A 24,405-nucleotide genomic window follows, 5' to 3' on the forward strand; every position below is an offset into this window, starting at 1 on the left:
GCACTTCCTCACAGCTTTGATCTCTAACGTTACCCAGGTGAGTAATTCCAGATACTTATAATGCACCCTATAAACAGGCACCTGTTGTTACTTGAATTAAAACAGCACATACAGATGCCAGGTAGACATTGGGGCTCACCTCTAATGAGGTATATATAAAGCACCTGTACATATAAAAAAAAAAAAAGTGGAATTTCAAGAGCTGGGAGCTACAGGGGTTCATTCTTTTTTTCCTTATGTTTCCATTGCAAAATGGACTTCATCTCATATGTCACAGACTCACCCTAAACAAGTTCAGAAGGCCTCATCTCCAATGAAATAGTCAAGTAAACTAAAAGGCCAAAAAATCCCAGAACTCTGCATAAGATTTCCCAAAGCACCTGATTCACATACACCCTGCTGTGCCATCTGAATGTGATTCTCTATTACGAATGGCTATTTGAAGACAAGTCCTGATTTTAATTATGCTGGATTTCACACAACATACCTGGGTGCCAGCCACTGTATAGCTCCTGACTGAATAAGCACTCATTTAGTAGAGGTAACAAAACAGCTGAGTTTTTGCAACTGCTCAACAGTAGCACTAACCCCAGAGAAGTCCAAAGAACTAACAGCAGCACTAATATCTGTGTCTAAATGAGACTCAAGCTCCCTAGTGGACAGATACAGTCAGGACCACCAAATTTATCAAGAATTCTCTCCCAGATTACACAAGGCAAGGTGAACTCCCTTAAGCAAAACAGATGTATTTCACAGACTTGTCTTTTTTCAATTTTTGCCAAAGCAGAACTTTCTGCTACTACGACTAGTGTTCAAAGTTGGCTTTTAGAGGATGAGAATTTGGATGAAAGAGGCACATTTCACTCAGTTCCCCATATGCAACCTGTTATCCAAAGAGGTGGATTAACAAGAACATGCATTTCTTTGACATCTTAGAAGGCTTGGTGAACCCAAGTTCTTTTCCCCTCAATCTTGATGGTCTCCAGAAGAGATATCTTTCTAATTCTCTCATCCATCTTTACAATATGCCTCCCAAACTCCACTGGACTCCCATCCACCAGGTCAATTAATGTTGCCCTCCCAATCCAAAATCCATCCACTCCCAGTTGTCAAACTGACCATGCCACACACCTAAATGACAGAAATAATTTCATCTGGGTTTGGTGGGATCAATATACTATTTTTGTCAGATGTCTTAAAGGATATCGTAGAAGGACTGTCATTGAAAGACTGTACCTCTTATCCATACCCCATGTAAGAAAGCTTCCCTGCTGCTGGACAGCAAGAAAGTTTCAGAGATAATTAACCATCTGAGGCCATTCATTATTTTAATGAGTCTGCTGAAGAGCACTGTTCCCTGATAAAAAGCACATGGAAGACAGTAGCCCTCATTATCTTCCAAACAGGAGCGAACTGAAAAAGGAGGCAAAAATCTTTGCACAAAAACCAGAGAGAAGATGTAGACAGTCTCTGATGTCATGTTTTAATTCTGTGAAGACAGAGGCAATGGAAATATTGTCATTTTCCCAGCGATGACAGATGGTGGAGACTCATTTCACTTCAATATTAAAGGTGGCATAGTACCTGAAGCTACAGGCTTTGACAATCTCCATCCATTTGTAAAAGTCACCTTCAAAGACAAGAAAGTTAGAATAGGGAGCACACAGGCTCACTGTCAGTAGCAAAATTAATTGCCCTCAGTAAGGCTGACTCCCTCCTCTTTGCTCCTGCTCTGTATTAAAGACACATGTCCAGCTTCCACTCTGAAAGACTGGAATTTCTGCAAAGAGCTGAGGGAATTGCTCTGAGTTAGGCCAGCACAAGCAGCAGCTCTTTAGGGAAAAAGGGCCTAAACCACAGCCAGGCACAACACAGGGTACAGCAGCAATGCTTACCATCCCCAGCTGCCTAGCAAGGCTCCCACAGAGCTTCTGCCACCCAAAACATCAGGTGGGCAAAACTCTGCCAAAAATAACAAAAGTGCCAGCTGCGGCTGTGTAACTTCAGATCCCTTCTGCAAAGAAGAAAAGATAATGGAGGCTGTGAGAAACACATCCTTGGGAAGATACAGAAAGGAGGGAGTCAAGGGAAGAAAAACAAAGATGGGAGCAAACAGCAGCATTAGAAGGCTCAAAGAGCTGGAAAGAGCGCAGATGGTGACCAGAAGAAAGGCCTCAGAAATCTCAGAAAGGCCTCAGAAACACAGCATTTAAGCAAGTGGAATCTGTGTAGACCTCTGAAGTTTTTACACCTCTGGCCTCCCAATACCATCAAACATCTGGCCAGAAGATTAGAGAGATTACTGAGATACACAAAACTCAATATGAATGTATATGGATGCAGTAGAAGCAGACTGTTAGCAACCAAAATAAATACAGGCCATCCTGCCTGTATGTTCTGTGCTTGTCGAATCTCCCCAACAGCCCTTCAGAGGTGGTCTTAAGCATTTGGCAGCCAAGAAGGCTCTCTATCAACCTTGCCTAGTGAGCCTCCAAACATCTCATGCTGCATCCTAAACAAGGCAGATGAGAATGAACCCAGGGTGAGGGCTGAAGAAGGCTCTTGTTTGGTTGCAGCTGCAATGAAAGAAATTAATAAGCCAGAATTAATAAGCTCAAATGCCTGTTTTGTTTGCAGCAGATCTGCAGTGGGACTCAACTCAAGAGAATCCCCAAAATGGTTGCCAGCGTGCCCAGGGTAACTGTGCTGGACTGATTCCTGGCTGGGTGGTTTGCTAAGCAAGAGCAGTTCTGAGTGGAATCACAAAAAGAACATGTTACAGAGGTCATGAAAGCACTAAACCCATTATTTCAGTATGTAATAAACATCATCCAAAGCAAAGAGATTATAAAGCATAAGAAGTGCAGAAAATCCTGACGTGCCAAGTTATTTTCTGCTAATCTGCATTAATACGGTAAAGCAGCACATTAGCATGTAGGATTAAAGTGGAACCCCAAAGTCAGGCAGTTGGGAATGTTTTGTCCTGAGAGCAAAGACGATTGTTTCCAGCATCAGAACAGCAAACACAGTCTAGCCTACTGAGGTGGCATCCTGTGCTCCCACATCTGAGGCAACAAAGCCATCTAAAATGGTTTGGCTGCTCTTCTGAGCTGTGCGTTGAGTAGTGGGATAAGCACGGAAAATAATTATATGAGCTATCTGGACAGAGAGGTTTGCAAATAATCTCCTCTGTAGTTTTGGCCTCTCTCATGCATTCTGAAAGCTCTCACAGTGTCATCATGGCTTGCCTCTAGCCATGTCTAGCTCTAGCACATCTCCATTTTGGCAGCCAAAGCAAAGGCAAAAGACAGGGAAGGGACATGATGAAGGTGGATTAGGAATCAGCACAGTGAGGTCCACCCCTGTTTCCATTTCTAACCAACATGAGTCAGGTACTGAAGTGCCAGAGCACTGCAGAGCATCCTCTTCTCAGCTTGCAAGCTATGCACCAAAGTACGAACATAGATCAGAAAGCACCCAACACTCCTCCTGCCCCCAACATTTACCCAACAACACAAGGCCTCTGGCAATCACTTCCAGCAAGGAACAGGCAAGTCAACAGTCAAAATTCCCCGGACTATTAACTGTAGATCCAACTCTTCCCCCCATAAAGTCCTACTTGAAATTTAGGCTCTGTAAGCAAACAAAAAAAAACAAATACTGAAATATTTCTTATGCAAAGAAGATCTACAAAATATGGCAGGTCAGATGAGATTGCTCTGCCTCCACGAAACCAGGGAAATTTATCTAATTCATTAATGTTTTCACCATTCAACAGTGCTATCTTGATTTCACAGCTATTGAGTATTCACACCACTCAACAACATCAGTATCTTCATCCATATTCCCTAAGTATACAAAGGACTGAACTTATTCCTGCCACAAAGACAGGACAAAAAGCCTATCACAGAGTTTTGCTCCCAGACTCTGGAGCTTGCAGCCTGAGAAGTTTATGAATCAGCTCTGGAGTTTATAATCACTTTCTGGGTTCATCTGTTACCACTTAAGTTTGTACTTTGGGAATGTCTAGATCTCTTTCTGCTCTTTTGGACTCACCTGCTTCTATGTAAGCTTACAGTATTTATTCTATATGTTGCCTGGAGGGGACATCCATGATGTCAGATCTTATGCTTTTTGTGGGTTATCTGATAGGCACGCAGGAACTTGGGTCAGCAGCCAACAGATTATTTCATGCAGCCTGGTATACAAAGGAAATACCAGTTATATAATGCATTATATTAAGCAGATGTTCCTTTTAATTAACTAAGATATACAGCCTGGCTAAAACTCCTCTTCCACATGTGACAATAAATAACTGGTGAAACTAAGTTGGAAGGGAGTTATGATAAAGACGAGGACCGCTTCAATGCTCCTGAATCACATCCTATGTAAAATGTAAAAGCCAGGACATGTGCAAAACTGCAATGTGAAGTCCCCTCTTCACTCCAAAATCACTTGTGGAGATTTCATTCCAGTAAGCAAATGAAGTGCTATTGATTGGGCTGGTTTGAGTTTTTTGTTCCTGGGACTGTGTCAGACATTTCTTACTCTCAGGGAATGCTGAAGCTTTTCCAAACAGCTGGGAGGATTTTATTATCAGAACATTGCTGTGGCAGGAATACCTGAAACAAATCTGCTCATGGCTCTCTACTTGTTCAGACCTCTTCGCACAGGACAGACTGGTATAAAAAAGAAAGAAAAAGATCTCCAGCAGATAGAGGCTACAAAGGTTTTCTCCTACTTAATGCAAAAAAACCCCAACAATCCCCCAAAAAACAAACAAAATCCCAAACAAAAACAACAAAAAACCCACCAAAACTAAAAAAACAAACCAAGAAACCAGTAAAAACTCCTACATGCCTGTGGATGGACCCAGTGTGGCACAAGGCATGACACCCGGAGAAAATAAATGGACAGATGCAGTAGGCATTCACTGTGTCCTGGCAAAAATCCCATTCTCCTGCAATTAGGTAGGGCCCCAGTGTCATGAGGAGTTTTTGATGTTGATTTTCTTCTGTGCTGAAGTAAATGTGTTTGTCTACAGGGAGATATAAGAAGCAGGAACAAGGAGGTCTCCTGAATGCATTCAGCCTAATGATTCACCTGTCTATTAGTCACCTAATTTCACAGTTCATAAACTTTAAAGGTTTCAGTTATGAATGGGCCCAGTGGTTCTGGGATAAGTACTCATCTTCCACAAAGAACAGGAAAATAGGTTTATGTAATACTGCTCTCAGCTGGTTTTCATTCTCAAATACAATATATGTTAGAAGAGGAAACCCCAAGAAATCCCATCAGCCCTAACAGTGTTATCCAAATCAGAAAGATTCCTGCCTTATAATCTTGTTTGCTGAGCGACTCAATGTGTCCATTTTCATATGCTCATGATTTGTGTAAGTTGTATTTTCTTCTGGATAACAGACAAGAGCTTCAGTGTGAGCACCAGACCTAATGTAAAGCTGGATCTTTATGCCACCAGTCCCACCATTATAGAAGTTTTTCCTTCACTGGAAAATTACTGTCTCTTCACTGTTTAGATATCTTGTTACAGGATTTGAGCTGCACATTTACAAGTTCTGTTGCAAAACCAGTGAAACTGGTAAAAATTAAATCCTAGAATTATTTGTAGACTGTGATCCATGTCACGGATGAGGTGCCCATGGCAAAAGGCTTCCTGTAACTGCAGAACAAAAAAAAAAAGTCAGAATAAAAACTCATCAAGTTCACTATTCCTATTTCTCATGAGGATTCCAGCTCTTCTCTAATCAGTAGCTTTATGCAAGCAATGACTTAAATAGGAAGAGTTAAAAGAAATTTTATTCCAGAAATGCTTTTTAAACTGCAGTAACAGTTCACTGCTAATTTCCCTGGGCACATGAACAAAATTACTTTGAAAACATAAGAATCGGCTGGCAAATGTCAATGGCACAGTAATGGATACATCCTGGAATTTACCCTATAGGCAGAAATTCACTTGCTGTCACCCCTCAAGCAAAAGCCTGAGTAAGCAGGTGGATTAGTAAGGTAAAGGTCAACATCTGCATTCTGCTTTGGGATAAACAGGGGAAAAAATGAATGCCCAGGTGTCCCCAGGCATTTTAGGCACATTCTTACCTTCAGCCTCATATCAGCTGACGTAAGTAGGGTTATTAAATACCTGCCTTTGGTTTGCAGGACCTGCCACCAGTCAAAACATGGCTGGGCACAGAAAAGCACTAGAGAAACGTTAGCTCATGAAGGAGAAGGAACAGTCAAACAGAGTCTGTTCTGTAAAAGGTGGAGGAGGGCAAGGGAGTGTTAAAACCTGTGATGGCAAGGGGTAGCCCTGAAAAAGAAGAGTTTGGAGGCTAAAGGAAACCAATTGTGCTGAGATGCTGAGAATCACAAAGAATGGAGAGAGATGAATTATTTGTTGAATTGATTTAAATAGCAGAGACCTGAGTTATTTAAGAAAACTGAGTAGGAAGCACAAAGGGCACAGGACCTCCTACATAGCTCAGGTCCGACTACTGTGTTCCCCATGGACAGGGAACTCAGGCCTGGAGCATTTGACAGAAGAGCGACTCAGAAAACAAACCACTATAACCATTAACTTTCATCCTCAAAAAGTATCTTTGCCATGCTTGAAAGCATGAAACTAAGAATAACATCCAGCAATAGAAACATCTCAAAAGGCTACCCAGTGCACTGCTGGTGTTTGGTCTGCATATCTGGGACCTTCAAAGGTCTGCTCTTCAGGAAGAGACTGCCTGATTTAGGGTAAATGACAAAAATCAGTCTTCCATGAATGAGCACTGTGTCACCTGATAAGCAAATAGTGGTCTACAGATCTCCAGGCTTCTTGATCCCTATCACTTGAGACACTGCAGTGACATTTTTAGAGATGCACCACTGCTGCTTGGAAAGGCAGGCAAATTGAGATTTCTTCTTTCCTTGCAAATGTATGATGAATATGCTTTGCTGGGTACTGTTCAGGAAAAGAATAACTGCTATTTAGAGGTTTAGTCAAAATGTAAGCCTTCAAAGCAAGCACCTTGATTTTTAAAAACAGTCAACCATTTAGTACAGAAGACAAGTCCAATTTTTCTAAATTAATCATGTTAGGTTGGACTCATAAAGTACTATTTTGATTTTTGAGAAACATTGGAAGTCTGGTGGAAGATATATTTCCAGTCCACCAATAGCTGCTGAGCTCTGCTTATCTTCATAGATGGGCCAAGTAATTTAGCACTGAGATGGGAAACAAATCCTTTCAGAGTTGAGCCCTCAAAGGTTAAAGGAGAGGCAACGTTTCAGTAATGTCGCAAGTGATTTCTTGAAAACACACGCAAAAATATCAGAATAGATGCCATTTCCAAGAAGAAAATAAACTGTAGGAAAAAATGCAAATTGACAAGCGCCATTACTCTTTCCTTGACCAGTCCTTGGTATCTCTCAATTGTCCTACTCTTCTTTTTTTAAAGGATGTTGCCATAGTGATATTACAGAACCTGCAAGACTGTCCCAGCTATTCATCATCAGAGATTAAAATATATTATGAAATGGGTTTTAATATATTATAAATTATACATACTGCAATACCAAATTCTATTATAAAACAGGCTTTAAATAACATATTGTGGAACTAGAGTAGCTGTCCTGAGTTCAGGTGGAAGATTGCTTTATAATATAAAGTCTGATTTTTCAGTCTCACTAATGGCCCTGAAAAGAAGTCACCCACTATGAAATTTTATCTACAGGCTTTCATTCATTCCATGATCCTTCCAAGCAGCTGAGTCTGGAGAGAGATGGGAGGACAGATTCTGTGCCACTGCCTGGGCACCCAGTGTCATTCAAGATGCTGTAGGGGGGGCAAAAGTTTCCTATGGGGCCAACAGAGACAAGAAAGGAACCATGGAAGAAATTTGCTTATTTGGACAGCAGCTGGAGGCCAACAGTGGTGCCCCAGGGCAACACTATTGGGACTACAGGCTTATTTCAGACTGAATTGAGCCAATTACTTTACTCCAGGGAAAGTGAGGCTAAAAATAAAACAACCAGATTTGATTTTAAAATGGGACTTGCCACAGCATTTCTGTTCCCTGTGTTTAGAAGGGACATGGGGAGGCACAAGGAAAGAAGTATGAAATTCCCCCATAATTTTCCTTCCATCCCATACAGCAGTACATCGATTAACTACAAAGCCAATTTTAGTTTCTGGGCTGGAAAGCCTGACAGAGACGATCCCCTCAATTCCAGATCCCGTCCAGAAAGCACCCAATCCTAAAGCACTGGGAGTTCTTGCCACGCACTAAAAGCAGGAGCCCACCACGTCGCCCTGAAGACAGTCGGTGCATCCCAGCTGTCCTGCTCCCTGCTGGGAGTATCAGCTCCTCCAAAGGGATTTTATCCCTTCCAGCAACAAGAAGAGCAAAGAAGTGCAGCAGCAAAATATCCTGCCTCAAGTCCTGTATCTCAGGCTGTGCTTGCAAGAGCAGCAAACCTTGGGCTGGCACAGCGGTGATAAATGGCTGGCTGGCCATGGTTTGCACACAGCTCGCGCGGTGCTGAGGCACACGGAGCCCTGCTGCCTCACACACACAGCCTGGCAGCTCTGCAGGAGCCGCCTCCTGCTGCCTGCTAGAGAGACACCCGGCTGCTGCAGAGCCAGCACCTCGGTGCTACCACGGAGCAAGTAATCCAGCAAACAGCAGTCATGCTTAGCAAGAAATAGTTCCATTTGTTAAGCACTGACATTGAAGTCCCCCACCAATTTTATACCCACTTTACGTTAATATTTTGAGCTTGAAAATTACTGCTTGCAAGAGGTTGTGTTGTTAAACTGGCATGAGCCCAGAAAACAAAAACAGGGACCCAACAGTCTTATCAGTTCAGTGCCAGCTCCAGGGTTTTCATTAGCAACCAACTCTTTTGGGTGCTCCTCAGAGAATGGGTGCCTAGTGGTCAGCCTAACACGCACATAAGCGCTTGGTGCTGGGGGGTTTATGTTGTTCTTCCACAAGCCATGCCAAATGCAGTTTTCCCGATTGCACTTCAGGATTGTGGATTTGAAAGTGGTAAGCAATAAGGGCAAGAATGCTAAATCATGGATCCCGTCAAGCAAGTCACAATCATTATGACTATTGTTATCTATCACCTTGAGACATCAGGAGCTGTGTGCTTCACTAGATCCAAGCAGAGACTTCTTTTCCTCAGTATATTATGTACAGACAGCTCACATGACTATGGAGCTACACCAAAAGCTCTGCATAAATCTCTGTGGCATTTATTGTCTTTCCAAGCAGCAGACAAGTAGGTTTTTTTCCTAACTTGCTACAGGAGCAACACATTTCATTAACCTGGCTTTTATTCATGCCAACTCAAAAGGTCAGGACCAGTAGCCTCAAAGAGTGTCCTCATTTTAACAATGATCTTTGCCTGCTGATGAGCATCAGGCACTGCTGAAACCTCAAAAAATAAACATTATGCTCATAGGTCCCTTAAGTATGGTAAACTATCCATTTATCTTGCAGCTGCCAAGCACACAGTCCTCTAATTGCTGTTACAGATACACCACTCTAGATCTAAGCTTTACCAACCTTGTCTTGAGATTTAATCACACATCTTGTGCACATGCCACACAAGAGCCTAACATTATTTGGACTCACCCTAAGCCTCTTCAGAAATACATGTATTTGATTTGTGTGATCTGCAGGTTGTTTATGCCCACATCAGAAAACCCCCCTAAATAAACTCTGAGCCTGAGGCTTTTATGCTCTGACACAATCCAAAGGTTCAAACAGACAATGACATCCCATTCAGAAGATCACTCAGAGAGCCAGCAGAGTCAATCAATTTGCTTCCTTGCTTGCCCTGCCTCATGAGTTAAATCTCATGCTTACTTCCTTAGACTACATGGGATTGCACTTCAGCCTTTGTTGCCTGAAGAGGTGTAAATAAAAATATAAACTTTAAAGGGGATCAATCTACTGCTGGATAGACAAAAATTCAAAAGATTTCTTCTGAATCTGTGTTACAATTTAACATATTCACCAGTATCAACAGGGTCTACAGTCTATAAGCATCATTTTCAGCATCTTTCATCTGCTCAAAGTAACAAAAACTGGTTGACACCCAATTTCAGAAGCAGATTCCAAATTAATAAAGTAATTAGCACTTATACAGTCCTCAAATATGAATGCCAATTCAGAAGGCCCAAATTTAGGGGCATCCATGATAAGGATCAGGCTTCTCTTACTGTGCTGATTCAGACATCCAAAAATAATGAGTTAACATTGAAAACTCAAGCTTATTCTACAAGTACTATACAATGCAGCGATAAACCAACCCATAATTTTCTTTCTCCAGATAAACTAAAAATCCCCTTTACATTGAATCAGAAGTCTTCTGGAGCATGAGGGAAAATAAAGACCAAGATGAATCAGCATTTTTGATCAACAAATTTCTCTGACACAAAAAAAAAAAAAAACAAACCCACACTAACTTGAACAAACACAGATGAGATAAACCCTCAGCCAGAAGCACCATCTCTCTGGGGTGTCTGGCATGAGCTACTTGACATGTTGGCTTGATCACTATTTCATGCACACTAAATAAATTCACCTGAGTCTGGTGATATTTAAGTTAAAGTAAGGACCATTTAAATTGCAAACCAACTCCAGCCAAGTATGAACCTTTGAAAAATCTGAGATGTTTAGCCAGAAGAGATAAGTGATGAAACAAGCAGTAATTTATGGAGATATATGGTTGACAAGTCTTCCAAAAGAATGTTCTGATCATGCTTGAACACTTTGAGACATATGTGAATGAAGCCATGTTTTTTTTCAAGACACAGAGAGAAATCACAGTGGCAAATCCCCACAAGAATCATCAACATATAGTATGCAGGGCAACCCCAACATCTGGGAATGATTGGCATCTGACTCCATTGATTCAGAAGGTTGAAAAATTGCTTTATTAAGACTATATTATATTACAGTAATACTATATAATACTAAAGAATACTAAAGAAAAACCTGTGACTCTCTCCAGACAGCGAGGACACAGCTTTGACCCAATTGGCCAAGGAAACAAAACAATCCTCAGCAGAATCCAATTGACAAATCACTTCAGCCAAACAATGGTCCTAACAGATTCCACACGTGCAAGAACAACAGGAGCAGCAAATAGAGATAAGAATTGTTTTCTCTTCTTCTCTCTGTGCTTCTCCAGGACAAACCCAGTGAGAGAAAATTATGTCTCTCTCTGTTCAGAGAATGTGAATGCCACATCACCATGTGCTGCTTGGCTTACAGACCTCATCTCATCTGCCTAGCCAAAGGCGCAGCCTGGGCAGCCTGCTTGTGCTGTCCCAGGCTGTGATGATGGCAGGATGCAGCCTCACCATCCCCTGCACGTTCAAGCTCATAGGTCAGCTGCAGTCATCTCCCGTGCGAGGTATGTGATTGCAGAGGAAAACCTGCAAGGCCATGAATTAACTTGTGAGGAAGCCCAGCAGCTCTTGCAGTCACAATGTACTAGGCTTGCTTCAGGAGGCTTTGCAAGTATGGCCAAGTGCAGCTTCACTGCTTAGTGTGGCTGGGGAAGGCACCTAAAGAGTGGCTGCGTGCTCAGAAACACGTGACAGAGTTTGGAGATGAGTGTGAGTGACGTCAAACGACGTGACTGGGTGTGATAGCGTCCCTAAATACTGATGTGTGGGGAGAAGAATGTGGCTTACACCAAGCTGCCCCACTTCAGACATGCCTCTGCCCACTGCTCCTTGCTGTACTAAAGATATTTAATGCAGAAGGGCCCTTTCACATTGCTAGGTGCTCTTTTTCAGCTTCTTTCATGCAAGCCCTGAGCCCAAAACAGTTGCACAGAGACTGGCACTGCATAATGTGAAAAGAAAACCTGGTAATGACTGTGAGAAACTTTTACTCTCACCTTAAGGCTGTCTTGTCTTGCCAAGGAGATATGAAATGACAGACAGGTAGAGGACAGAGCTTCTTTCTGACTTTACTTTTTTTTAATTAAAATTGCCATAATATATTTGGGTCCAAGAAAGAGGAGGGAAATAAATTTCCTTTTTTCCTTAGCCATGATTCTAGAAAGGGTTGAATAATTTTAATCTATAACTTTTCCAAAGATGAGCTTCAGGCAGAGAGAAAAATCTGAAAATCACAGGACCACAGGAAGCCAGCTGTCAGTTTGAAGTCTCCTGCAATGTCAAACACTAAGATAAATAACACCTCACAGCACTGCTAAAGTTACTGCAATGATGTGTACCCTTCCTCATTGAGGCCCACTACCTGGGAAAGCACTCTGAAGGCTTCATATCCTTTTCTCCATCTCTTCAGGTGCTGCTGGTACCCATCTACTGCCACTCATCCACAACAGCACAGAAGGAATTGCAACACAGGTGAGCCCCAAGCCTTGCTGAAAGCCTCTGTGGGCACTGTCAGGCCAGAGAGCTCAGGTAAATGGAGCTCAAAACTGTATAAAACAGCACTAGCAGCTACTTTTACATCCTCCAGTTCCAGCTTGGTTCTGTGCAAGCAGCAAACATGTCTCACTTGGCTGAGCAGACAGAGTACCTGCACTCACCCCACAGCAGTGGCGGAGAGAAGGTTGTGTGTTTCAGAGCAGGCACAGTCAGCGGTGCAGGACTGGCTTCATCAAGATCCAGCAGTAAGAGCAGCACTACTGAAAACACAGCTTGCTCTATGCAGGGTTATTTTGTAACCTCTAAACTTCCTTACTGTGGAAATGAGACTGGCATCTCTGAAAGACTGAAAAATTCCAGGAATTTGTGAGTTACTAGAATATTTGTTGACTTTTCTAAAAAGGCTGTTTTAGAATCACATCATGTGATGAACTGACCACAGCCCTCATTCCTGTTCCCTTGTGCCAGTGCAGGGAGAAGGTAGGGAAAACCAGGAGTGAAATTGAGGCAAGGAGGAAAGGATGGGTGGGAGGAAGGTGTTTTAAGGTTTAATTTTTATATCTCTACATCCTACTTTGATTTGATTGGTAATAAATTTAATCAATTTTCCCCACATCAAGCCTGTTTTGCCCATGATGGTAATTGCTGAGCAATCTCTTCCTCAACCTTATTTCAACCCAGAAGCCTTTCAAAATATCTTCTCTTCCCTGTCCAGCTGACAAGAGGAGTGATAGAGCAGCTTTGTTGGCACCTGGCATCCAGCCAGGGCCAGCCCACCCACATATGAATTGTCTAACATGCACATTTGCGTCTCAGGAAATGTCAAATGAGGATTAATACTTTTAAGTAGTTTTCTTTCTTAAAAGAAAAGATGAGCTTCAACTGTCTTTACATCTAAGGCATCTTTTCAGCACACACAATAATATTTGCTAATTACTAACTTTTCACATTCCTATAGAATTTCATTGAAAGAAAGAGGTTTTGTGGGTGAAAATGCCTGAAATATTAAGTGACTTAAGACAGAATATACAAGATGATCAAGAACATTTTCTTAGCAGATATTTCTATTTTGAAGAGGAGATTATAAAATATTCCATACGATTAGTCTGGTTTAATTGGATTTGTTTGGAAAACAGATGGAGAAATAAAAATCCTAATGATGTCTAACGAAATCATTCATTTCTCTTTTAATTTAAACATTCAAAACTGCATTGAAATTACAGAATCAAAAAGAAATGCCACAGAGTTTCAAAGCCAAATCATTCATCTCCTGCTTCTATCAGATCCTTTCACACTGGCAGCATTTCATTGTGTAAAGAGGGAAAAAAAAGAAAAACAGAGAAAGAAGTAATCTCATTTAAATTCGTATTATTTATGCTATGGGGGTTCAGTGGACAGCACTGGGCACCACTGCTATCAGCAGTGGGTAAACATCACAAAGGACAGTCATTGCCTCAACATCTTTATATTCAGGACAGCTAAGGTGTCCAGAAAATGACAGGAAAGGCTGTAAATACATATGCAGAAAAGCCTAGGCAATTTTTCTGGCTCTCAGTTCAGCCCACATGCTCAGGTCTCCCCAGGGACAGAGCAGAGCAAAGGAGAAGGCCACTTTCACAGAGTTCAGCTGGTACTAAAGAAAAGCCAATTTTCTGAGGACTGGCGCTTCAGTGATGGAAATGAGCAATTTGAGTTTGTCTTGGAAGAAGAGTAAACAAATTTTTTTATCCATATGGTAACCAAAAAGCAGCTGTAGAGATTTCCCTGATCTCAGACTAATTTTTGGAAAATGCCATGTATTCTCTGGAGGGGAAAAACACGTGGTGATTCTCTCACTGTTTCTCATCAAAGGACTGAATTTCACTTGCAGTCCTAGCTTATAGTGTGAAAACGGAAACCTCAACCCAGAAGTAGGGCTCATGAAGCACACTCCAAAGTGCTTTGCCAGTATGTTACTCCCTACACCAAAACTCTGTCAGGGCTAACACAGTGGGAACCATCTCCTAATTTTCTAGCAACAAAAGAGACAAGAAGCAGCCTTAAAGTGCTGACATTGCAGCCTATCTCACAACCAGCCCAAAAGGCACACAGTGTAAGCTCCTCTCTATGTAATTTCATAACACCACTGCTCAAAAAAAGTTCAATTTCTTTATTGAGATCACAGGTAATGTAACTATTTAAATATGAACCTCTGTTCAAAAAATAAAGTTTTTGTTCTATCATATGGATTCAGTGAATGACAGCCATAGCAGGAGAAGTTGGCCTTTGCAATGCCCTATGATGTTGCCATCAGGATTATTGCAACAGATGTGGAAAAAACATGGACTATTGGCTGAGTAACTCCCAAAAGTAGTAGAACAAGCTATTTTCCCAGACCCTGTTAAGCATTCAAATTCCCAGTGTCCCATTGTTTATAGCAAAGAGAATTACAAGAAGAAAAGTGACACAAACACAAATCTGCCTAGGTGACTGTGATTGTCGATGAGCTGGTGAAAGATAGCACTGGAAATGGATCTATGAAGAGATCACAGAACTAATTCCTTTTGTGATATAATCCTGGCTCTAAGATAGATTAATGTATTAGCATTTCTACTGTATGTCTCTAATGTTACTGTTCTAATTCAATACCCAACTAGGGAGATAAATCTCTGAATACATCCTGCATAAATAGTATGCATTGTTATGATTTTCTTAATAAACCATGGAAAATTAACATAGGTATTAATAGCAGCTTCATGTCCTAACTCAAATGCAATTTATTCTTTTGTGGGATGTAATGCTATACAGACAAGTTATGATATTACACTAATTTTTGTAGACAGCCTTGAGACAGTTGACAAACTAGAAATGTAATGTGCTGTCTGATCCTGTCCCTTCCCAATGTAGCTTTTCAACATGAAATATAGCAGGGCTGACACTGCATCAGCAAAGGACATTTTTAGCTGAAGAAGCAGGGTGGAAGATGGCAATTTGCCTTTGAATTGCTGCAGCTGCAGGGTGGTGAGTTTGGGAGGTAGGGAACAAGAGCAAAGATTCAAGCTGCTCCCTGCCTCCTGGGGAAATACCCGCTCAGGCCCTGGCAGCAGGGACAGACAAAGTGGCAGGACAGATCATGTTTCTGTTTTATCCCCTTACACCAGCTCTTTTCTCCACTGAAGCCTCTGGTATAGCAGGAAATTACTGCTGGTCCTAATTTTACATGTAAAAAGTAGAGGAATGTTTTTTGCTGATTCCAAAACACAATGCCAAGAAATCTGCTGAGCTCCCAGGCAGGTCTGCCCCATGGCTGGGCATTCCAAAATAGCAGGACTCTGATACAAGAAAGCATACCTTGCAGCAGAGGACACTGAAAGTAACAGCCTGGCACTGGGGCCAGCTCATTAACACCCTGCAGCACCATTTTATTTAATCCCACAGTCCTCCCAGTTTGACAGTGCCAGAGAGTGAAACAGGAGACATCCTGGTATTACCATAGAAATCCATGGTGCCTGGAACACTGCAAGTAGAACCCACCTCACCTGCCAAAAAGTTACAGTAGATCTGGACAAGGTATAATGAAGGGAAGCAAAAAGAGTTAAGGGAATGAAATTGCTTTTATGCAGAGAGGGACTTAAAAAGAATAAGACTCCAGCATAGAAAATATAATATGGTAAAAGCCTATAACAGTCATGACTGTTCATAATTTTCTGATGCAAAACCTCAAGGTTATCAAATGAAATTTAAAAAAAAATGCTCAAGAGCAGACCAAAAGAGATACTTTTTCACAAGATCTACGGTTGAGCTGTGCAGCTGAGCCATGGGATACTATAAATGCCAAAACCTTTCTGGGAATTGGAGAAATTAATGAATAGAAAAACCCTTCTCAAGTCAGGAAGGACAGTGATGCTACCTGTAGCTTAGGAAATCCCTCAGCTGCAGACCAGCAGAAGGTGAGGAGCCCCATGCCCCATCCAAGCAGCCTGACAGCACCAGTCTGACCCAGACAGCTGCTGTGCTCTGGCAAGGGGTTCTTCTCTGCCAGCACACTGGGCAATATCTGATTCCCTGCACATACCTGAGCCTCAGCTCACATGGAAAATGGACAGCTTGCCCATAGGGCTGTGAAAAGGCACCATCTTGCTGTGTGTGATCATTTGCATGTGGAACAGCAAAGCTCAGCTCAAGGGCAGTGCTGAGATGTCAGCATGTGTTGTGCAGTGTAAATCACAGCACAGAGGATACCTCCATCCCCCCAAAAGAGAAATGACAGACCTCCAGCCCTACCTCTAACAAGATTCACCTGTCGTTAATAGCACCTCATGGCATTTGCCAATAGAGGCTGAGGAGTACAATGATGGAAGAAGGGAATACATTTTGGGAAGAAGCAGCCTTTGCCCTCTAAGCAGAAGGCAGCTGCACACATGCTGCTCACTTGCCTCCCTTCTTTGAGGCTGAGCTCATGTCCCCAGAAAGGAATGGCAGGGCAAGCTAGAGCAAGGACAGGCATCCCAACACCTTTCTGCCCCAATATCCCTGACCAATCCAAAGAAGAAAGCACCTCACTGCAGTGCACCCCAGACAAGAGCAGAGCCTGGATTTGTGCAAATCTCACATTCATACAGTTGCATCCATTTCTGGCTGTAAGTTCCCAATCTCAGAAGCTGCAGCACTGGAGGGATTTGTCATTAAGTGTATGGTGCAGGGCCACTGTAATATTTCCTTTTAGGTCAACAGTACTTTCAACATGTTTTTCCTCTGCACAGATATGTGGTTCTTTTGACTGCAATAATTGTTACTTTTACAAAAGAAAAGTGGGCACATGGAAGATACTGAGATCATCCTGGAGAATGCACATCTGCTATCTGCTACAGCAATGAACTTATGTGGAAAGCCCCACAGCCTTCCTAGAGGGCCACTAGGTAGTGCTGGAAATAGATCAGGGGTAGCAGCATCTCTCAAGCTGTACACTGTGTAGAGCACCTAAAAGAAATAAGGAGGAGGAGGGGAACAAGATGAGTGGTACTGATGAGCAGCCACTCCTCTGGGATACTGGAGCATGGTATATTGCCCAAGTTAGTAATTATTTCAGAGCCAGGACACTCTAAGACAAAACAGACATTTTTGTGTCTACCTGCTTGGTCTCTGTATATACTAGTGAACTTAACTTGAAAAAACCCAAAGCAGTGTATTGTAATGCAGATGTCAGCCTTCAGCTGTCTGCAGCATGTACACTGAGTAGCCCCTTAAGTGTGATTCTGCTGGCTCTTCTCCAGGATGGAGGGATTCAAATCCAAAAGCTTCACTGCTGAGCACTGTAGAGTTCCTCTCAGTGTGGGACACTGGCAGTGCAGTTGCAGACTGATATTTCCTTTTACCAGGTATTGTGAGGAAATGCAGAAAAGATCCCCCTACTAGAAACCTGCTGCATTTGGGTAGGTCAGGTCTGGCTTGGTGGAGCCAAACTCCAGCAACAGCTGGCTGTGAAGCACAGCAGCAAGTCCAGGCTTCCTCCCTTCCCTGCACAGAGGTGCAGCTGCCAAAGAATTAATCTGCACTTGTTATTGCTTTCTTTGACCAAATGCTGTGCAACCATACTGCACAGAATTTAAGTCAGCAGGGCAGGTTTGATCTTTGCCAATACTATGGCAGGTTTGATTTATTCTCAGCTATAACACACACTCAGGCTGTGGCTTCTGGCAGCTTGCTTTATTTCCAGATCAATGAGAAATCATTGTGGAGAAGCAGACTTGGGGAGTAGATGTCATGTGCCCTCAGGGATGGGAAGCCTGGATTATTCAGATTAGCCACATGCAGACAACTCCCTCTGGGTTGCGTTAAGAGTGCCGTGGGTGAGTTTCAGGAAAACTTCATAAACTAATGCAAAAGCTGAGCCTCTTGCAAGGGTTCACTCAGATGGATCTGCCCCTCCCTGAGGATGGTGCAGATAGCACCACACACCTCAGAGAGTCCTACCTGGATATACAAGTGCAACAAGATAATGACATTTAACTTAAATAGTGAAAAGAAGCATTATCTTTTGTTTCTCCTGTGCTTCATCTAGATCCTTTCTGAAAGCATTATCAATACCTCTGGTTTAAAAGTTGCTTTCAAGGGCCAACAGAGTGCACAGTTCAGTGGAGTTTGTGAAGGTGACTGCAAAACAGTTGAGGGCTATCTAAAATTGACATTCCGGGTTTCTCAGTTGAACTGATTTTAATAATAAGTGTATAATTCAAAGCCCTTGAATTTTCCATCGCCCTACAAGCTCCAAATTTTAAGAGAGAAAAAGATATGCTAGCAGACATGTAGACAAAAGTAAATCTGTATTTCTGCATTGTGGAACACTCCTGTAATTTCAGAGCTCTATTTGTATTCAGAAGAAAGGATTGAGTGTTGAAGCTTGGAATATAATATGAGCAAAAAGTCTGCAATGTTTCATTTGGGGCTGAAATATTTAATCCAACTTCCAAGTGTTTATTTGCCAGAAAGAAAAAAATAAAAAATGCAGGCAGGAAGAAATATCTAAATAGAAAAACATCTCCTAAACTAAATAGCACTTTAAAAAAATAAGATTTTACTTGCTAGAAATCTGTTAAGGGAAGATTTTTCTTTGGACAAATATGTGGAAAAATAAGCTTCTCAGATAGCTTCTTTGAGAATCAATTTTAGATAAACATTATGAAACCACAAGTGGCATGATAAACATGCATGCCATGTTTCTTCACCCGGCTGCAGCTAGGAAACCAAGCAATAAATACTATTTATTTATATTAATAGTATGCTTAGTGAAAGTATTACAATATTTCCTAAGCTTAAAACCATCCATGAATGTATTTTATCATGAGGCTCAGCATTTTTATAGTAATTTACAACTTTAAAAGGGTAAACTCTATTGCTCTCTGTCAACCCAACAACTGGGTAAGTGCAGAATGTTACCACATGAAGCATGATGAAATTTATTGCTGCAGTCATTAGTACATATTGATTTTGTTTATAACAACCCAAGGGGAATACTAAACTGATTTTGCCTGCGCTCAGCTCTCTCTCACTCTCTGACAGGACACAGGCATGGCAGTGCCAGGTTGCAAACCACCAGCACTGCTCCCTTTCCTCTGAGGACAGAGGTTTTGAGGTATCAGCATGATTTCTCAATGATCCTTTGGTCAGCTCATCCTGCTCTGCTCCATTTTGCAGCTACCAAATGAAGCTATCCAGCTTCATTTTGAAGAATTTGCACTTCTCAGACTGCCTAAGCTGCACAAATACTGACTCCTTAATAGTCAGTACATGACTAAATTGTAGCAACTCCTTGTTCAGTCTGATTTTCCCACTTTGGGCTTTTAACACAGTGAAACTACCCAATGTGCAGCCTTGAATCAAAGGTACTGACAGAACAACTCATTACGGACTTCTGTTACAGTTATTTAATTATTTCTACAAAACAAAAGTAAAAATGCTTTTGCTCAGGAAAATATGAAGCAAAATATGTTTTCTTGGTTTAGTTTTTCTGGCAGAGTAGCATTATAGATGAATGTTGATTTAATTTTTAACTCATCATAAATGTGACATTTCATACTTGTGAAGGAAAACTAAGTATGAAATTTGATTTAAAGAATCAGAAAGTTGCATTTCAATATTTAATTGAAAAATATTCAATTATTTTCAATCTGCAATTAGGGCAAAAGATATGCTGAAATAGAGTTTCCTCTATTCACAGCATTTTACACATTATCGGTAGCTCAGAAATTTCCCCTAATTAACAAGAAAAGACTGATACAGTTATTTCATTTCTTTCTTCCTACCATTTTTACTTAAAAGGTAGTTCTTTAATTGAACAGAAAAGCAATTTCAGTATCAATCACAAGTCCAGGGAATGGAGCATTGTGGCAAAAAAAAAAAGAAAAAAAAAAAAGAAAAGCTGATTTAGCATGCAAGAAAGGGGGAAATTATTATACTTGAGACTGCAAAGCCAACTTAGAAATCACCTTCCTCCAGACAAGCTCAGCAGTTGGGAGGTTACAGATGTGCTTCTCAAGCTTTGGAGTCACAGTGAAAGTACCTCAAGGTGTGCATTTTCCTTTTTCATCCCCTTGATGCCAGAAGAACCGTGTCACACAGCCCAGCCCACAGAGGCACCACCCTGCCGGTGGGGTCAGGAGCGGAGTAAGCACTGGAGAGCTATTGACTCCAGCTGGCAAAGCAAAAGCCACTAACAGTGCCAAACAGTGCAGGCCCAAAGAGGAGAAAGCACCTCCAGAAAGTGAACCTTTTGCATTTGAGATATTTCTATTCTCCCAGATAAAAGAACACTTGTTGTGCCTGGTTCCCTCCCTCCATCCGGCCTGGCCCATGTGAGTTTCCCATCAGATTTGTGTTGCAATTCCCTCTCTTCACCCAGAGAAAACAGTTTATGAGACTGGCCAACAGTTGCTTGTGATGGATATTTCATGGTGGGTGGCCTTCATGTGAAAAAACACCTCTGCCTCAACCCCCCTCAAGGTACTTGTCTTACTCTGCTTCAAGCGCTCCTTTTATTTCACTAAGTGCAAAGAGCATGTTATTAGTGTTCATTTGTTCACTCTCTCATGCATTGCATTCCCACACTGTGGATATTGCAAGAGCTCATTAGAAGGCCAGTAGCACAAGAAAACACAGGGGAAAAAACCCAAAAAACTAAACCACAGCAACTGCAGAATCACTTTTTAGAGAGTGCCTCTTCCCACTGCTCCTGAGTGCATAGCGTTGGTACTCACCACACTGCTCTTGCAGCAGGCATAAGGACACAAGTCACAGCAGCAGCCCAGAATGCTGCCTTGGGGCAGTTTCCCTCTCCTCCTCCCACAACTTGCTTATCTCACTACTCAGAGCTATTTCTTACATATTTCTGTGGGGGTCACAGGAACCTCAACTCACAGGCAGAAACCCATTTTACACAATCTTAGAAAGCTGGAAAAGCTCCCCACTGGCAGACAGTGGCTGCAATTCTGGTCTATGTTTTCCCTTTGTTTTTGGGGTTTCTTTTCCCCTCACTGTCCTGCAGCACAAGCAAGGACTAGATCCAGCAGCTTCTAACAGGAATGGCGCAACAACCACAGTATGATATCTCTGCAAGGATCTAACCTGGCACCCATAGACAAGTAATTGCATTCCTTTGAATTCACCCTCCAGTAAGGATCAGATAGCACAGTAGTAAACTCTCTCGCCTTCATTTTTCACTACAGTTGAGCATTTTCCTGTACACTTCTAGGGAACAGCATACAGCAAGGAAACACAGCACTCAGAGTTGCAGGTATGAGAGGGTAGGCATCTGCTGGTGGAGCAAACAGTCATTTTAAGCCCTGCTTTTAAAGCCAGGCTAATCTGTGTCCCCTGCTTCACACACAGAACTTCTTTTATTGGGGGTGCTCAGAACAGGCTATTTATGCTGCAATGCTTTAGATTAGGGCACACACCTTCCCACAGAGCCCATTTTCCCAGAGATTAACCAGCATCCTCAAGGGAATAACAAACATAGCACCACTAGGAAGTTATTTGACTCAGTACATTTGTGACAGGATGTATAGGGCTGCATTGTGCCTCTGCTTGGAAAGTAACTGCCTAAAATCAGGTTATTCAACACTCAGGTGACTTTAATTTTCCATCCATCTTCCCAGATGTATTCCATTTGTTTGTGTGTTTTGTTGTTGCTTGCCTTTTTTTTTGTTGTTGTTGTTGTTGCTGCTGTTTTGTTTTCCCTCATTTGTTGTCATTCTTTCCTTTTATGCAGCAGTCAAGTGCTGGACATTCAAAATCCCTCATGAAGTCACTATGTAATGTCACCACTTACTGTTTTCCACCTGCAGTCCCATCACCACTAATTACAGCTTCCATAAATTAGTTCACTGGTGACATCTAAATGAAGCCATTTACAAATTGCAGCAATGCCGAGCAGCTCCCCGGTACTGGTAATGACTGCACACAGACTCCATCAGGCAGCTCAGGAGGGATGGCGTGCTGCACGTGCTGCTCTTACTGTCCAGCCATGACAGCACAGAGTTCATTTTATCTCGTCCATGTAGGATTTGCCTGTGCTGCTCAAAGCAGAGAATTTGTGCTTATACTGCCAGTGCTCCCTGCGCTTACAAGCCAAGGGAAAAGGGAAAAGCATCTGGGAATTGGAGAGCTTCTGTTTCTTGAAAAAGCATTTACCCCCACTGTTCATAAGCACAGAAACTGGGGTTTTACCAGTCTTGCTTACACACAGTGCTCCCCACTGCAACATCAAAATGCCTCGAAGGATAAAAGCATAACTCAGGATAAAAACTATCATCCTGTGATGAGAAAGAACAGCAGGTAGAGAAAAACTATTTGTAGCCATCCTGTGAGACTTGCCACAGAAGTGGGGGTCTTTGGGAGCCTCAATCATGGCAGACTTCTTTAAGCAGCTATCAAGATGCAAGAAGAGGTTCAAATTGCCAAACAAATTGTATCTGGACACATTTCTAAGTACTTCCTTCCATAGGCCACTGAATGAAGTTACTGTATTCCTCAACATTCCTTACACAACACATGCAAGAGAGGCACCCACCCTGCACCTTTTTGGGGCAAACATGCTCAGGTCACTCAACCCACCCTACTTCTAAGCAGCAACAGCCAATGTCAGCTGCACAGCTTGGGGAACAGAATTACCTGGCATCATAAAGGCCAGTTAATGTTCAGCAGCCTTTTGGGGAAGTTTTGCCCCAAGCCACCTGATGCTTTGTCCAGACTCTGCTGCAGGAGTGGAAACTTGTATTGCTGGACCAGGGAGTCCTTGCACTTTGGTTGCAGAGCCTCCAGTACCATATTCTCAGCCAGACAATTCATGTGAAATGAAACCGTGCCTTACCCTGCAGGACTGATAAGCACTAAGCAATCCACTACAGTTTTTCTCCTGAAAGCCTCTGTTAATTTGATAAGCATTTGCTGCTTTAAACTCACCCTCCTCAACCCACAAAACAGAATAATCAGCACATAGTCTTTCTGGAAACACCCACATCACAGACCTTCAGTGAAAGTGTGGTATAAAGAACAAGAAAAGAAAATTTTAAAAAGCACTAGTTTTGTCATGGTTGCTGTTCCAAGAATTTGAAGTAAGGTGCTCTTTGAAAACAACCCTTCCAAGTACATTGATTGTTTCTTGCTTGCAGAAAATCCCAAGTTAGGGCTCCCATTGATTTATGTCACTTTTAAAAGCCTAGTTCTCTTGAGTTATTCCACTGTATTTCAAGCCAAGCAATTAATTCTTGTTTTTAAAAAAAAAAAACTTTCCAGCGCATGAAAACTTTTTGGTACAACACACAGCATTATAGAAATTAGTCTCTCAGAAAGATGCTAAGCATTCACATGTCAACATATTTCACAGATTGAACTGCTCTGATATTAGCAGCCTTTGTAGCACATGTGCACATAATTACAACACGTCTGGAACATTTTGTCACTTCATTGGTGTTTGGATGTCTAGCACAAAAGGCTTGCTGGCAGTCAGTTTGAAAGCACACCCTATTCACCTGTTCCATAAGCACTCTGGGTGTAGAGGTAGCCCAGATAAGAGGGAGTTGTTTGATCACATAGACACAGGAACATCATTCTTTCCCATTCAGGTAAAATTTCATAGAAAAGAAGAATTAAAGGCAACCTATTTTAGCAGCTGAAATACTGATGCATGTGCTGATAGCCTGGAGGAAACCTGCAGCTCTCTGTAATGGTTTGGCTGCCATTCTCCCCATCACCATCTGCAAAAATTTTCCCTACTAAACATCCCAGTCTGTATCTTTATTTAAATACTACAAGGAGCTTTTCCCACCTCTTCAATCTATGCTTAAATCACCACCAGCAGCACAAAATAGAAGCACCCTCACCTTGTTCAAAAGCACTCCTTAACTTTTTTTGCCAGGTACATTCTTTACCCAAGGTCAGGTATGAGGACTTGGCCGTAAAACACAGCAGCATATCTGGAGTAGCCCAGGCTGGACCAGGAC

The sequence above is a fragment of the Geospiza fortis genome, unplaced genomic scaffold, assembly GCF_000277835.1.
Source record: "Geospiza fortis unplaced genomic scaffold, GeoFor_1.0 scaffold11, whole genome shotgun sequence".
NCBI lineage: Eukaryota > Metazoa > Chordata > Aves > Passeriformes > Thraupidae > Geospiza > Geospiza fortis.